The sequence below is a fragment of the Monopterus albus genome, unplaced genomic scaffold (genome assembly GCF_001952655.1).
Source record: "Monopterus albus unplaced genomic scaffold, M_albus_1.0 scaffold110.1, whole genome shotgun sequence".
NCBI lineage: Eukaryota > Metazoa > Chordata > Actinopteri > Synbranchiformes > Synbranchidae > Monopterus > Monopterus albus.
Genome location: NW_018127990.1, coordinates 94,347 through 110,101, shown reverse-complemented (window position 1 = coordinate 110,101; position 15,755 = coordinate 94,347). Strand labels below are relative to the sequence as shown.

The 15,755-nt window shown below is 42.5% G+C and overlaps 1 protein-coding gene across 3 annotated transcripts in view; it reads left to right on the top strand.

The window, feature by feature from the left end:
- flnba (filamin B a) overlaps window positions 1–15,755 on the top strand; it is a 72,612-nt gene that overhangs the window by 663 nt on the left and 56,194 nt on the right. The gene's annotated exons all lie outside the window — the stretch shown is intronic.

Genomic DNA, 15,755 nt, shown 5'->3' with positions numbered 1-15,755 from the left:
ACAGGTTCTCCCCAGTTTTCCCAGTTTATAGCCTCAAAACACGGTTTTATTTCATGGAAAGTACAAACTGCCATTCATAATGTGGTTATTTAAAGGCCCGTTGTTTTTCCACATAAATTAAAAATATAATTCGTTTCTGCAAATGTTGTTTCCTTAATCTGGTAGACCTACGCTTCCATTCGGCATGTATGTAGCAACCATAGAAACACATTTTTTCTTTGAAAATCAGAGGTTTTTATGTTGTTCAGCCGTTTCTGCCGCCGCCCACCTGGCTGCATTAAGCTAGGTGAGAGGGACAACAACGGTCGTAGGGAGTCATAGAAGATGATCACTGTCAAAGTTGGTTTATAAAAAACGTTTGCTGTTTAAACTGTTATGTTATATCAAAGTAAAGAGCATCATGTTACGCCTTTAAAAACCTTGATTTACGTTTGTATAAAGTTGGGTATTTGCACTTTTACTGGAGACCGAAGTCCAGCCTTTACCTTTGTCCTTTCATTTGTATGGACGTTTCTCGTGTTGTCCCATATTTTTTACTCTCACATTAGTCACATTAGCCTGTTAGTGCATAGTCTAAGTTTGGTCGAAGATGCAGTGCTACTTTAAATTTGTGTTCTAATTAGATTTATTTCCCATTTCAGGCAGTTTGGTTTCTTTTAGCTCCTGTAGATGCAGCACCATGTGTGACAGGTTTTCCTAACCAAACCGTGTTTTAGAAACCTTCAGTTTAGTTCGCCTGGCTAATCCGCCAAATTGGAACATTATATAATTTTCCTAAGTTTGATTTTGTAATTGCAACGTACTTTTCTTAAAATCGGCATAACTTAATCAAAAAATAGGCCACCAATTTGCAGAAAATTATACACCTTTGCAAACACTTAGGGGAAGAACTGATTTAGGAAGCTGTGAAAATCAGTCATATCAGTCATGCAGTGGGTGTAGCGTCTACAGGTGACACCACCAGTGTGTGTTTTAATGAGCTGCCTCCAACGTGGGGGAGGACACACACCTGTGGCTTCAGGTCTCCTCGGTTTGGGCACCAGAGGAAAATATTTCACCCTCCTTAACCCCAGATTTCACAATGTCACAGCCAAATGTTGTTAACAAGGCTTGTCAGCTGTATGAGTTACCATGATCAGATATTAATGGTTCTTTTTATAACAAGCTGCTTGTTGTTGTGTAGCTGTTGTAGGTAAATTAGCACATATCCAGTCTGTTTTGTTGTTTGGCTTCCACTCTGAATGCACAATGCTGACAGATAACCGTACATGTATTTTGCTGAATAAATGAGCTTTTTGACAAAGTTTTTTTTAATTGTTCTAGATTCATTTTTTTGCAAACAACAAACAATTTTTTTTTAATGGGTTGATGATGGAAACTGCTTTTAGGATTCTGATAGACACGTTATCCATTGCTTATTTTCCCGAGAATTAAGAGAAAATACAAAGCTGCCTTTATTCATTCACAGGTGAAAATCATTATGCTGTCTTTTCTGTGTGTTTCTAAATGTGTGGCTTTAATTGTATTGTCTGTAGTGCTTATAGCTTGGAATGAAGTCTACGCTGTATGCTGTCATTAGTGCTCCTGTTTTGTGCAAGCACTTTGCTTGCTTATTTTTGAGTTCTTGAGCAGTTGAGCACACCCTCATTTAGTCTGAGCATGCTACCTCAAGCTTCTCTGTGGTGTTAGGACCAGTCCACAAGCTCCATCCATTCTTTCCACCCGTAATCCTCATTGTTTTGTTGCAGTTTCTTTAATATTCTCTTGTTGGAGACATTCTTTGCTGAATTGGAGCAGCCCTTCCTCTCGGATAGAGAGGTTAACTGATCTACAGGAGGGTCAGAGGTCAGAACACGACTGTAGGCACAGCCTCGGTCTGCAGCTATTGGTGTCTGCGCAGGTCTGCCCTCCATCAGCTGTTCCGTCAACAAGCTGATGGAACAATTTACACACACACTGTCATTTCTGTGGTTAGAGCCAGGTGTGTCTGTTTGTGCAGTGATGGATGGTTCGGAGCTCAGGACAAACTGTGTGTGGCTGGTTTTGGGCCTTTTATGGCTCCGTACGCATGTGGACAGCTCCTCAGACTCAGTCATGTCACTTAAATCTGACTTAAAACAGAAACTGGTGCTAAGGGACTGTTCCAGTACTCACTCTAATACATGTGAATCTAGAACCTGGTTTAGAGTCGACTGCACATGATCTCTGCCCTTTACTCTACTCCGCTAGCACCTGAAGCTAGCGTCGTAGTGTAAAGGGCAGAAATCAGTTGACTCTTGTCTTACGTCAGATGCTCTAAAAACTGATAACTGTTCTTTGACAAAAGATGGACCTCCACATTTTTGGTGAGAGACTTGTCACCTACTGCAGCAGTGTGGCTCACTTTAATAGTTTTCTGGCAACAATGGAGGTCTACGGCACAGACTTGTAAGCTAAACCAGGTCCAGGGCTCGCAGATGTTATGGTGACTAAATGAAATTCATTGTTAGTTTCAGTCTCTGGATCAGATCTGTGGAAAACAAAAAACACATGGAAAATCACTGGCTTTGTCCTTAAAGTGTGTGTTTACGAGCCTGCAGATCATAGACAACGGTGCCCCACATCAGGAAAATGGCAAACGCACACTTGAGGCACACATCTGGTGTTGCTTTAAAGTGGTATTCAGAGCCAAGTGTATACCGCCGTTCACCACGGCCTGCTGCACCATACCAGCTGTTGGTAGTCGTGACCTCATAGGCTGATTGTAGTTTTAATCAACCAACGTAAATATTAAATATCTTTCAAATAGTTTGTGAAACATTTCATCAGACACGCACCAAATAATAATGTCTTTATATACATTAAAACTACTAAGGCCTCTTCGCTCTGGCAGCGTCGGTCTCAGACTTTTAGCTGCCGAGAGCTCCTCGTCCATGGCCGACTGTTTGAAATAACTACTCATGGCTTGAAGAACACTTCTGACCTTGGCTATGTGGCAGGCGGGGCTAATTTACAGACCGTACTTTGACAACTCAGGATATTAAAAGCTGGAATAACAACAGACGGGCTGTAGGCAGCAGAGTGTCATGGAGGGGGGCGTGTAACTGAGAGACACCACGTCCTGTCCCACTGTCACTGGATTTACCAGACAGTGTGGAGACACTAGGGAAGTGCCGATACCAAAAACCCACAGCACCATATTTATCATGAAATTTAAAACTAAAGTAAAAAGATGACTTGAAAAAAATGCCCCTCTTCCCCTGACCACCGGGGGCACTATTGAGGGTTTCTGCTTGGCTCACCACAACAAGGAGAAGACACCAAATACACTAAGACAAGCCACATAATGTGAGATTTGTGTTTTACTGGAGGCGTTTCAAACATCGTGCTTTACTTTTTCAAAAGGAAAACTGTTGTCTAAGTGGTTGGTTTTGCATGTGTGCGTCTGAATTGTTTGCCCAACTCTAAAGTGTAACGCACAGCTGCCTGCTGACAGTTTCGGGGAGATGCATCTTTGACTGAGTCTCGCAAATACCACAAGTGTTGGTGTTTGGCATGGAAATGAATCTGAACTGAGCTCATGAGTTGTATCGGCTGCTGTTGTGAGACTCTCAGAGCACCGGAGTTCACAAGACTGGTTTTCTGGACTCACAGGCTTTTCTGCTTTATCAGATGTACTAAATTCTCTCGATGACCTCTGGGTCAGGAAAACCCAGCCAGGCCGGGTGTGAAACTGTCACAGAGGGTGCTTGGCAATGGGAGTGTGTTTAGTAATGTAAAAGTGTGGAAATTGGATTTTTCCACAGTAGAAAGGAAATGACCGGGTGGGTGGGACACGCACATAGTGAGGCAGTGCCGGTCTTATTTTGAGAGATGAACCAGTACCAGTCCGTGAGATCACAAAACACTGCTATGATTCAATTCTAAAGAAAACAAGACACACTAGGTGTTTGGTTTATAGGACTTTTTGATATCTCTCTATATATTATAGTTAATATTCATTAGCACTGAAACAATTCATTGATTAGTCAGAGTCAAAAAATATTCTGCAACTTTTCAATAATGGAATAATCATATGGTTTTATTTAGTAACTTTGAACTAGCCCAACTGAACCGGACCACACTGAACTGAACCTGTATCTTTACTCTTTCTGGTGTTTAATGATCATCACAGCGTCCACACGTCTGTTAGCCTGGCTACAGGCTTGTGAGCAGGGTGTGTCTCTCCAGGTGATTAACTGATGTGGGCCTGTTGCTGTCATGTAGTGTTATACATGTAATATCCTGATAAACAGTTGCTTCAGTGTCGCTGTGTTTTGCACATCAGAACAGTATAGCTCTTATTTTGTAACATGCAAACAGGACAAAAAAACGGAGTCTGGGCCCACTGGCAGGGGTCCAACGGAGTCTCACAGGTGGTGTTGGTTTGTCAGATACCTCACCTCCATGAAAGGAGGTGAGGGGCAGAGAGAGGGCGAGGGAGGAGTCGTGGGAAGGAAACGGCTGCTCTTTTCGGACAGAGTGGTGTAACTCAGCGTCTCCTGTTTGTGTGTGTTAATGGTCAGCTGTGGTAGCAACACTGAGGCAGGAACACAGAACATGTTCAGCTTCCACTTAGAGACGATGCACAATCCACATTAAAGCATTTCATGTTTTGTTTTGCATTTTCAGTTCCCAGTCTCTGCGCTGCTGTTCCTTGAATTTCAGTCAAACTGGTTGTTCCACTACACTGTGCTGCTTTCACTGTCTGCTGGGAGATCTGAGTCATAAGAAGCTGCAGGTCATCCTCCTCAACATGTACTTCACGTTTCCTTCACATCGACTTTACCACATTTGTGGGGTCCCACACACTGCAGAGAACAGCCTGATTTCTAAAAATAATTTAAACTACTTTTTTAAAGCGAATTGACTTTCTCAGACTGGTAAATAGTATTTAGGTGCATTTGGTGAATGTGACTAAAATTACCATAAAGCATTGTTACACCAAATAAGGAAGTTACACAGTATGGACGAATGTAAATTAATTTTGTTTGCCAACACATCACAAGCTGGTTAGACAAGCAAACTGTTTAAAACTCAATAACAGTGGGATTTAGGAATGTGGTGCATAGAAGGAATTGTCAGCACCAACAGCACATGTATAAAACCTTAAGTCTGTTTTAGGTGCTACAGATGATAAACACCTTCATTATCAATGAGTCTGAATGTTTTGTTTTTTTTTCTGGAGCCGTTGGCTTCTCATGCAGCCAGTGTGTGTGTGTGTGTGTGTGTGTGTGTGAGAGAGCGAGAGAGAGAGACACACACACACACACACCTTCAAAGGGCTGTTTGAGTGTCCTCACAAAGATAGCTTTACAGACGTGTGTGGTGTTAGCGGTGCATTGCAGTCATAATAACTAAAGGCTTTATCACTTTGAGATTGCAAAATTGTGTGTGTGTGTGTGTGTGTGCATTTACCTGTTTGAAAGTTGCCCAGTGTGTTGAGCAACGTGTGTGACTGCTGCATAAAAAAAGGGTGTTGGCCATCCGCCTGTGCAGACAGGTGTGTTGCATCATGGCTGAAGTGGAATTTCAGTCTGATACATTGATTAACCCAGTTTCAACACTAAACAACACAGTCAGAGCAAAACATTTAGTTGATAACATGTTGATTATTGGAGGGGCAGGCAGATGGATGGCCGGTGCCCGTCCCGTGTGAAACTGTGTGTGCGTCCACCCGATGAATAGGTTCAATGTTCACTCTCCTTTCGGCTCTGGTTTGACCTCCTCCCTCTCCTGAGAAAAATGTCAGGCTCCTCAGCTGCAGCTCTTCCACTGTGCTCACCAGCTCTGCCTTTGTCTGTCAGATTGTTCGGTGGTGGACAGGTAGTGAACCGAGGGTTTATCAGATGACACTGAATGGAAACGGCAGAGACAGAATCAAACAGTAAATGTGCTCTAAAAACTAAATTATGAGCTGAGAGAGACTAAAAGTTTGGTGCTGTATGATGTGAATGTTACTGAAAACAAAGATGAGAAATACCATAAACTACAGTAGGTCTATCACTTTGAAGCAGCTCTAACCAACATTTTTACAATATATCACAATGTGAAAAGAGTCACTTGTAATGATGAAGCTCAGCTGAATCTACAGCTCCTCTCAGCTTCATGGACCTTTATAGTAAGCCATTATTTAGCTGGCTGCTCCAAGCCTTTACTGCTTTGGTTTGCTCTCATAATGCTGCAGCGGTTTCCAGATGCTGTAAAAGCCACTGTCCACTACCTGCCCAGCACCAAGCAGCAGCTAGGCAGAGATACCACCTAGCTGGTGAAAGCAGAGCATTTCACAGCTGAAGAACCTGATGTTTCCCTCAGGAGTTGGTGGAGACTAAAACCAGAGCCAAGAGAGTGACGTTTGGACATGTATTTGTGAGATGACCAGAAACACGACTCCCAAGGAACGATGATGTTGTTGTAAAACTGCTGTTTGCTATGTTCACCATATCGGTTTAAAATGTCGCGGCTTGATTTCACTGCCCCCAAGGATCCAAAACAAATCAGCTTTTGCATGTGAAAGCACGCAGTGTGTAACTCCAGCAATTAGTTTTCCCACCCCCGGCCACAACCTGTGGGGCTTTCAGAGAAGATCTCCAGCAAGAAAGCACTTGCCACAGAAGTATTGTAGACAAGTTTTTTTTTTTTTTTTTTTTTGCCCTAAATTAAATTTCCACTTTTCTAATTGCCTGGACTGAGTTTCCCTGCCACTGCGCCCCTGCTCATAATGCTGTCCTCCCTCCGTGTGTGAAGAAGCAGGTAAAAACATCGACAACAGGCCCGACAGGATCTGTAGCTTTCAGTTGTGACCTTAATCAGATGGCAAAAACGCACACAGTTGACCTGCAGTGCTTTCAGGCTGCGTTTTTGTGTGAAGTGACTCGTGTTCAGAGTTTAGAAAAGCTTTTTCAGATTTTCACTGAAGTGACTGAAATTTGGATCTGTGTTGTTCACGTATAAACATATCTATTACAGTTTATCTAGTGGTACTGATTCAGTCTAAGCCCTTTTCATTAAAGGCTTTTTAGCTCTTTGTTTCTCTAAACATTGTTTGCTTATTCCTACTGCAATAGGAATTGTGTTTTGACTATTGGCAGGCCACTAAGGCTGCTCAGTGTCCAAAAATACTCAAACCAAACCCCGAAGTCTGAAGGCAACTGGCTCAGCTTTTCTACAGCACAAGGTTCTGGCCCATCAGATTCATGAACCGACATGTTCCTGGTGGATTAGTTAAACTACCGCCATAAACAAGGAATTTCTGCTGTGTCTTGGTGATTGTGGGAACAGAGGATAAAATGATTTTCACTTTTCCAAGTTGTAAAATCCTGTCTCCTGGTATTATAAACGGTGGTGGAGTGTTTTCACATCTCGTCGGCGGTGAGGCTGTTAAATAAAAGCCTAATATAAATACTAAATACATTGTAGGCTACCCAGTTTTTACCATCTCAGCTCCTTTAGTTTGCACCCAACTACAGTAGCGGGGATGAAAATGGTCAATAGCATATCATGATAATCTGTCCATCCATTATCTATACCGCTTATCCTCAAGAGGGTAACGTGGGGCTTGAGCCGATCCCAGCAGACACCGGGCAAGAGGCGGGGTCCACCCTGGACAGGTCGCCAGTCTATCACAGGGCTGACACGTAGACAAACAGCTACACACACACTCACACTCACTCCTACAGGCAATTTAGAGTCACCAGTCAACCTAAGCTGCATGTCTTTGGACTGTGGGAGGAAGGTTGGAGGTTTGAACTTTAAGGCTAGTCAGTTGCATCCATATTTGTTTTGGTACAAGGCCACGTGAGAATTGGAGTAATCTCATAGGATTTACAGGCTCGTTTGCTGTCAGACGTTCATCATTACAGACTTAAGTGTGTGTTTACTCATTCATAAGCTCCCTGCTCCTTCCAAACTGTCGAGGATTAGAAATCTGTGCAGGTTTGTGAAAAGTCTCTGATGGTTTCAGCCAGTCTTCCAGTGTGTTCCTGCTTTAACATGCAGAACAGACGGCTCATGACATCACGCCGCCTGCAGCTTATTCACTGCTGGTTCTGTGACTTATTAACTGACTGAGAGGCTACTGCTCCTGCAAGCGTGCACACACACACACACACTTTGTCTCTTTCACACACACACCCGCATCCTTGCTTTCACTCTCTCTATCGGCTGCCCATCTCCATGGCGATGTGTGTCAACAACAGTCTCGTCCAGCTCGGCTCGCTGAACTCAGACAGCTGATGGATGTTTGCTCTCAGTCTAACAGGAGGTGTGTGTGTGTGTGTGTGTGTGTGTGTGCGCGCAGGGTACCAGGTTGTGGTTTAAAAATTCAAGCTTCCCTACATTTTTGCTGCTACTTGGACGTGTTGGTTTTTGCTTTGACTTTTGTGTCATGAGAGATTGATTTAGTTGTTTGTCCTGAGGTGGTTGTATCTCCATCTGGATTAACTTGGTATCAAACAGGTTGGTGATGTGCTGGTTTACCGTTTGTCCTGAAACAAAGATGAAGGAGCTTCGATAGCTCAAACGTACCCTCACTTTTAAACAGGGAAGTCATCGTTGTTTGTGTTCATGATCTTGTGCTGCTGTCTTCGTTTATGGTTCAGAGATGATTTTATGTAGGTAACTGAACAGTCAAACATTTTGTTGCCACTTGGTCGATAGAGAGACAGAACACGGTGTTCTGGCCTGTTTGGTGTCTTCAAGTGGGCGTTTACCCAAATGTATCGCAATCTACAAATGAGAATGTGAATAGATGCACATTTCCAATCACAAGCACTATACGAAACAATTTAGAAAACCTGATGTATCATTTTGAGACGTGTTAAAACAGTAGCTCCACACAGGTCTCTCTTCAGTGGACGTTTAAGTCCCATGGTTTGAGGACATCATGATTAAGTCTCCATTGCACTTACTTTTCCACCTCATGCAAAACTTAATTTGTGGCTTTTCCATTTTTTCCCTTTTTTTTTTTTCCATGCACAAAAACGGCTCCATTAAAACGAATAACATTATAAATTTTGTGTGTGTAACATACTTGGCCAAGTAAAGGTGATTACTATAATAAATCTTGCAGAACAAAGCTCCAGTGAGCTGGGAAGTTTGGTTTCTGTTTCAGTGATTGTGATGAGTTCTGTAGCCGAAGCTGACACAGCTCGGGTCCATTTGGATCCACTAGGGTACTGACACAGACCCGGTTCGACTCTGGTTCCTGTTCCTTTGTTCCCCAGAAGGAAGTGGACCTGTGAAGATGTCCATCTAGAGGCCTCACAAAAACCAGATAAAAAAAAAAAAAGTTTCAGCTGAAATGGATGTGGCAGAATCGTCTTTCACTTTCATCACAGTAAAAAACAGTCGGTGTAAAGACGGAGGAGGAGTGGCCACACAGGAGTGATTGGCAGCAGGGGGGAGAGAAGCAAGGTCAGCACAGGATGACCCACATTCCACCTGTTGTCATGACAACCTCAGTAAACAAAGTTGGCGATTGGCTGGAGTCGACTGGGTGGGTTTGACCTTGATGAAGAAGCATCACATGACTTCAGTGCTGTGTTCAGGTCCTGTGAGAAAGACGAGAGATAAGAGAACATCTGAGGCGACAATAGAAAACCTGGCGCTGCTTAAAGTGAAAGTGATTTTATTTATTCATGGTTTAGACCTTGAACTCGTTGTGGGCTCCGTTTGCTGTACACAGTCTCTGATTATCTTCAAATCACAGATTACACAAGGCTACTGGAAAACAGTAAGCACAGCAGATTAACACAACTATCTGTGAACAAGTCCAGTCTTGTGGAGGTTGTTTTCCCAAGCATCCATATTAAATCTGTAAAACATTAGCCGCCTTTGAATGGACCCTTGTATTTAACTAATAATCTGAATAATATCCCAGTCAGGAAAACAATTTGCATCATGTAACCACATCAGTCGAAACAGACCTCGGCCCGATCCGGGCTAATCGGAAAGAAAATTTGATCAGAATGAGAGGGGTGTTTCAAATCTTTGATAATCCGTTCAATATTTTTCTTCTTTTGTGATTTGTATTGTTTTATGGACTCTTGGTCCTTAATAAAGCATTCATTCATTCATTCAATAGGAAAATGATGATAAACACATGATCCAATTGTTTCTCCCTTGTTGGAATAAATATATCTTTTCTGTGCATGTTTGCCCCATGTGGGCTTAATATTAAGTGACGTGATGAGTTCCAGGAGGGACAGAAATATGGTGGCAGCAAAACAAAATCGATCTGTGGCCATAGGTGAACCTCTGTATGAAGTGACTTGTTTGAAAGTCACAGAATTCAGTTAAAAAAAAAAAAAAAAAACACAAGTAGATGCAAAATGACCACAAACAACCTCTAAATATCCACAACGACAGACAAAACCACTACACCGAGCAGGGCCATAGACACAAAAGGACTGCAAAGACAGAACTACAAAACTAACATTACAAATAGACAGAAAACTAATACAAAGGCATGGAAACTGTCCTTAAAGAGACACAGAACGACTACAAATATTGCATCATTTTTGTCATTTTCTATGTCGTCTGAAGGTCCTGTATGGGGGGTGGAGGGCCGTTGACCTGTCTGTGCACAGGGCCCTATTTTCTCATAATCAGTTCATGCATAAATGTTTGTGGTGATATTGAGCAGTTTGACCTGTCAGGGGTGTAAATACGGTGTAAAGACAATTCATCCATTAGTTGTAGAGATACTTCAGTGTGGACCACAGGCGGAGCGACTAATGTCCACAAACACAGGGTTTGTTGGTCTGTTTAGACAAACTTCTAAAGAAAAAAAAAAAAATTCACAATGATAATATTGGCATGAACTGTGCAAAACCACCAAAGTTCATGATTAGTATTCCTTGCATTTGGAAACTGCAGCCATAGGTTGAATACCAAGATCTCCCATGTCTCTTTAGTCATGTTTGAATTGGCCCTGTTCTCTGTCTCACTCGGTCACACATCGAAACCTCACAGCTCCTTCACTCCTCACAGTAACCCGTTTGTTACTGGGCTGTTTTGTTCTTTCTTTTCTTTCATCTGGTTCAGTTCTTGGGTTTCACTCCTCCAGGAGGAAAAAAAACATCATAGCTGCTGTCATATTTGTGGCTCCGGCCTCCGCGCTCTGCTTTGGTTTTTACTGTAAACCTTGTTACTGCAGCTCAGTCGAGCTGTGTCAGCTGGTAAAAGAACAGATGAAATGGGATTCCCAGTTTCAGGTCCCTGTTTACAGCTTCTGTCCAGATGACCAGGGCTTACATCAGGTCACAAGTCGTGTTGAGGCTAGAAAACTAGACCGATGTGATGCTAGCTGCTTTTTAGTTGTTTGCTGTTTTGATTCTCCACTGTGACGAATGGTTTTGGAGGAATTAAAGAGTTTGACTTGCAGTGTTGGAATAGAAAACACATTTCTGGGGGAACAGCAAAACTGCTTTTAGGTTACAACGCACACATCAACAAACAGAGCTCGTGTTAAGACTCTAAAACCATCGGTGCAACAAAAACCAACAAATTCCTTCCGTCTTCCTCATTTGTTTGAACTGACAAACATTAAACCAGGCTATGAAACAGATCCTGGGGTTATTTTGGAAACTAGATTACAGTCATCAGGCTGCGGTGCAACTGTAAGCATGTCTTTTGTGAAGTAAGCTTCATAAATAATGATTACTTTTGTCAGATTTCAGGTTTAATGTATAGCTTTCAAGTTGCAAAAGCTCTGATTTTATGTGTGACTGTAGAACAGTAAAACATTTACTGAAAGATTTCCTGCTTATAGGGCTGTGATGTAGGTGGGGAAGCATTTTCATCATTCTTTATTCCCATTTTTACTTTTTTCTTTAAATGATAATCCTTTGTCACTTAACATGGGACGCGTTCAGGATGATGTCACAGCCTCCTGTGTTATGACCACCGGTTTTAGTTACTTCACATTTGTTTCTATGAAGTTATAATGTTTTGACGTGTTAAATTGGTGGGCGGCTCTAAATGCTACAATACCCAGACGGGCATTGAGACGGGTGATTGCAGATAAACGCTGCGATGGCAGCATCATGGACGTTGTTAGATCTGTCCGCTGTTTTTACAGTGTAAGCACTGTTTGTGCATAATCTATTTATTTAGCAGTTGCACCCAGTTCGACCTTTGAAAAAATTAAGTCACGCCTTAAATAAATTTAGTCACAAAATGCAAGTGATCGGTTGCAGTCTGGAGTCCTGATCCAGAAGGAAGGAGGCCACATCTGAATCCAGTGTGAGTCCTCTGGCTGCTTTTAACCCTCTTCAAGTCAAACAGCCAAACCCATGTTAACTCTGGTTGCTGCTCTTTCTTTGTCCCCCTCTCTCTGTGCTAAAGGTGCCACCTCTTCACTCTGGCTGCTGCTCACTCAGACTTTTAGCTGCTGAGAGCTCCTGTATGGCTGTTTGACATGACTGCTCGACTACTCGTGGTTTGAAAAACCCTTCTTCTAACCTTGGCTAGGCGGCAGGCAGGGCTGAGGTACCGACCGTACTTTGACAACACAGGGTGGAGAAGCTGGGATAACAACAGAAGAGCTGTAGGCAGCAGAGGGTCATGGAGGGGGCTGTAGCTGAGAGACACCACGCCCTGTCCCATTTTGACTGGACAGATGTTGTGTAGAACCTTAGATAATGCACCTTTAAAATGAAGTACATGATGAAACAAACACAAACCTACATTAGTGTTGAGTCTCCACTGAGTACAACATCAGTACTGTTGGACCCTGAGCACCTCATTATCATGCCTCAGGTGCCATTGGTTTACACTGTCCTAGTGTCCTGTAGCACTTTTTGTTTAATGCTTTTTCCCCTTCTGTGTGTGTTTTTATACACTATTTGTTGCGTTTCTGGATTTTGTTGTTGTGTTTTGCTTCATGCTTTGACTCTTGTAAGTGCTTTGTCTTTAGGGGCCACTGTACAGCACCGTTCGACGTTTTAATGTGTTTATCCTTCGCTGCGTCCCCCCCCACCACCACCACCACCACACTACTGGGCTGTATGCAGCACAACACACAGAGCCTCTGTGTGGCTGCACAGAAGGTAACATGAGAAAGGCAGGATATAAACTTACACACCTCCTCTTTGCAGTGAAAGCTCCTTTGTTGCTTTCAGGTCTTTGTGCTGTTTTTTTTTCCAATGTGAGGCTTAAAGAACCAAATGCCACCTGAAATCAGCTTTGAGCAACAGATTTGTTACAGCAGGTCTGATTCTTTCATGTCTATTAAAGTGATTGTTTTATCTCCTATCTGTTCGTTAAATATGAGGCTACAGCACCAAGAGTGTAATAAATGGGAAACAGCCTGTCCAAAGGCGACAAAGTCCACCCAGCACGTCATACTCTACATTGAACCTGTTCAATTTTTGTTTGTTCAAACTACAGAATTTTAAAATGCCAGTTTGCCGTTGTATAGGTGGGTTATGTGTACGCTCTCTCATCACCAAAAACTTTGGCGCTGGTTACCTGTTCACTGCACAGAGCCAAGTCACTTACCTACACTTTTGTTTTTGTACGGTCTAAACAAATGAGGTATGAGTTTTACAGAAGGTAGATTTGCTTCCTTTTTTTGGTTGGTGTTGGACAGGACCAGCTGTTTCCACTCTTTGTGCTAAGCTATGCTAACTGGCTGCAGGCTGAGGTCTTGTTTACTGTCCTGGCGTGAGAGAGGTGTTGATCTTTAGCTCTAACTCGGACAGAAAGTTAATTTCATTTATCAGGATTTTCACTTAACTTTACAGACAAGCGGAGGTAAATGGAAATTTGTTTTGCGGTGGTAACATCACATGAAGGAAAAAAAAAAGCATAATACGCAGACACACGCCTGCCTTTGTTGCTTTGTCACTACCCGTCATCCTGTTGTCTCACAGCACACATTCATGTCTTTATGAGGCTGAATTGCTGTCATCGTGTTGCTGGTGTCATTGTGATCTGGTGCCGAGCGGTCTTTGTGGAGTGTGTAATCTCACACACACACACACACACACACACACACACATACACCTGTTGTGTGACTGGAGATGCAGCAGATGTGCCACAGTTCAGGAGCTTGAGACTTCATTGATCACTAAATAATTGGTTAATGATGATCAGACTGATGCAAAAACGAGAGATTGACAGAACGTGTTTCCTGGGGCTGGGAAACCATCGCAACTAAATGTCTAACAACAAACCATCTCCTAACCTAACCCTAAAACTAAGTCTGAACCCTCAGGCAGCTTTTTGAAGCTAAAATGTCCTCAGTGAAGGTTCCTAACTACAGTTTGCCCACAGAAACCGAGAAAGATGCCAGTTCCCACCATGGAAATCACTGAACCTTAGGGCCCCGCTGGGATTGAGGTTAGGTGTTAGGCAAGTAGTGGTCATCATCCAGATTAAGGAAAGCCCCCGGGAAATTAATGGAAGTCGATGTAAAGTCCCTACGAGTGATGAGACAAAGATGTGTGTGTGTGTGTGTGTGTGTGGTTGTGGCTGCGCTGGTGCATTGCCGATTCATTTTTATTCCACTTCTCACTCGATTATGTTCATCATCTCTTACTTCTCATGATTTTTTGCTTTTCATTCTCGTTTCCTTTTTCAGTTTTACTTCCTCAGTATTTTTGTGGCATTGCCCAAAAGTAGGACATCATAGTGAGAACGTTCAAGTAATGCAGTCTGGCATCAACAGCCCATACTAGTTTATAGTCGTACTCTTTTATTAGATAGTTCATTTAAACCTAAAATATCTTCTTTTTTTTCTGAGGCAGCAGAAACAAGTTAAAATGTTACTTGCGATCAGTTGCTGATTTATAGATCTACATTGGCATTCATTTGCAGTCACGTTACTGTATTCTCTATATTCTCCTTCAGTTTTCCTCCTCTTTTTGCTTTGTTTTTGGTCTCCACCATCTCCTGAGGGAAATCTCTGGCTCGTCAGCTGCTAAATGCCCCGCTGTGTTCACCAGCTAATTGAAAGCTGTGCCTGTCTCCTGTTTGATGCTGGAAAATTACATGATGAGAGTGAAACAAATGGGCACAAAACATGGATTTCAGCTGATAATGGTCTGTGTTGTAGGATCATTACACAAGTGACTGTTTTCACACTGTTTTCACATTGTCATTTGATACGTTATTACAAAAATATCTGTTAGAGCCACTTTAAATATTTCACTATTTTAGCCTTTTTAGGGCTGCAACAAAAATATATCATCTTGATTAATTGCTGATTATTATCTCGGTTAATCAATTAACTGAAAATGGTGAAAATTCCCCTCAGGGTTTCCAAAAGTACAGGGCGACATCATTAGTTGATCCTCCCTCTCAGTGGGGGAAATATTTGGCATTTTTGCATAAAATGACTTGAACGATTAATCAGTTACCGAAATGGTTAGGATTAGTCTTATTGATTATCTATGATTTGAACTTTAGACGAAGCCCTTCTATGAGTGCATGTGTTTAGGTAACACTTTGAGAACCTGAGCTTCTCATGTTCAGTTCTTCTCTGGGTTTTCTTCCACAGTGAAATTTTATAACATTTTGTCATGTCTTCTCTCATGTTCGCTTTCTTTTTCTCCATCATTATTATTCCCTCTCCTCTCCTCATCCTCCTCTTCCTCACCACATGGCTGTTCTGGTTCTGATGACATCATAGCTTGGGAACCAGCAGGGTGAGGTCATACATGGCTAAACGCGGCACTGTGTTTGTCAGTGTGTCCTGTTTATGCAGATGTGGTGCCAGATGTGGTGCTGCT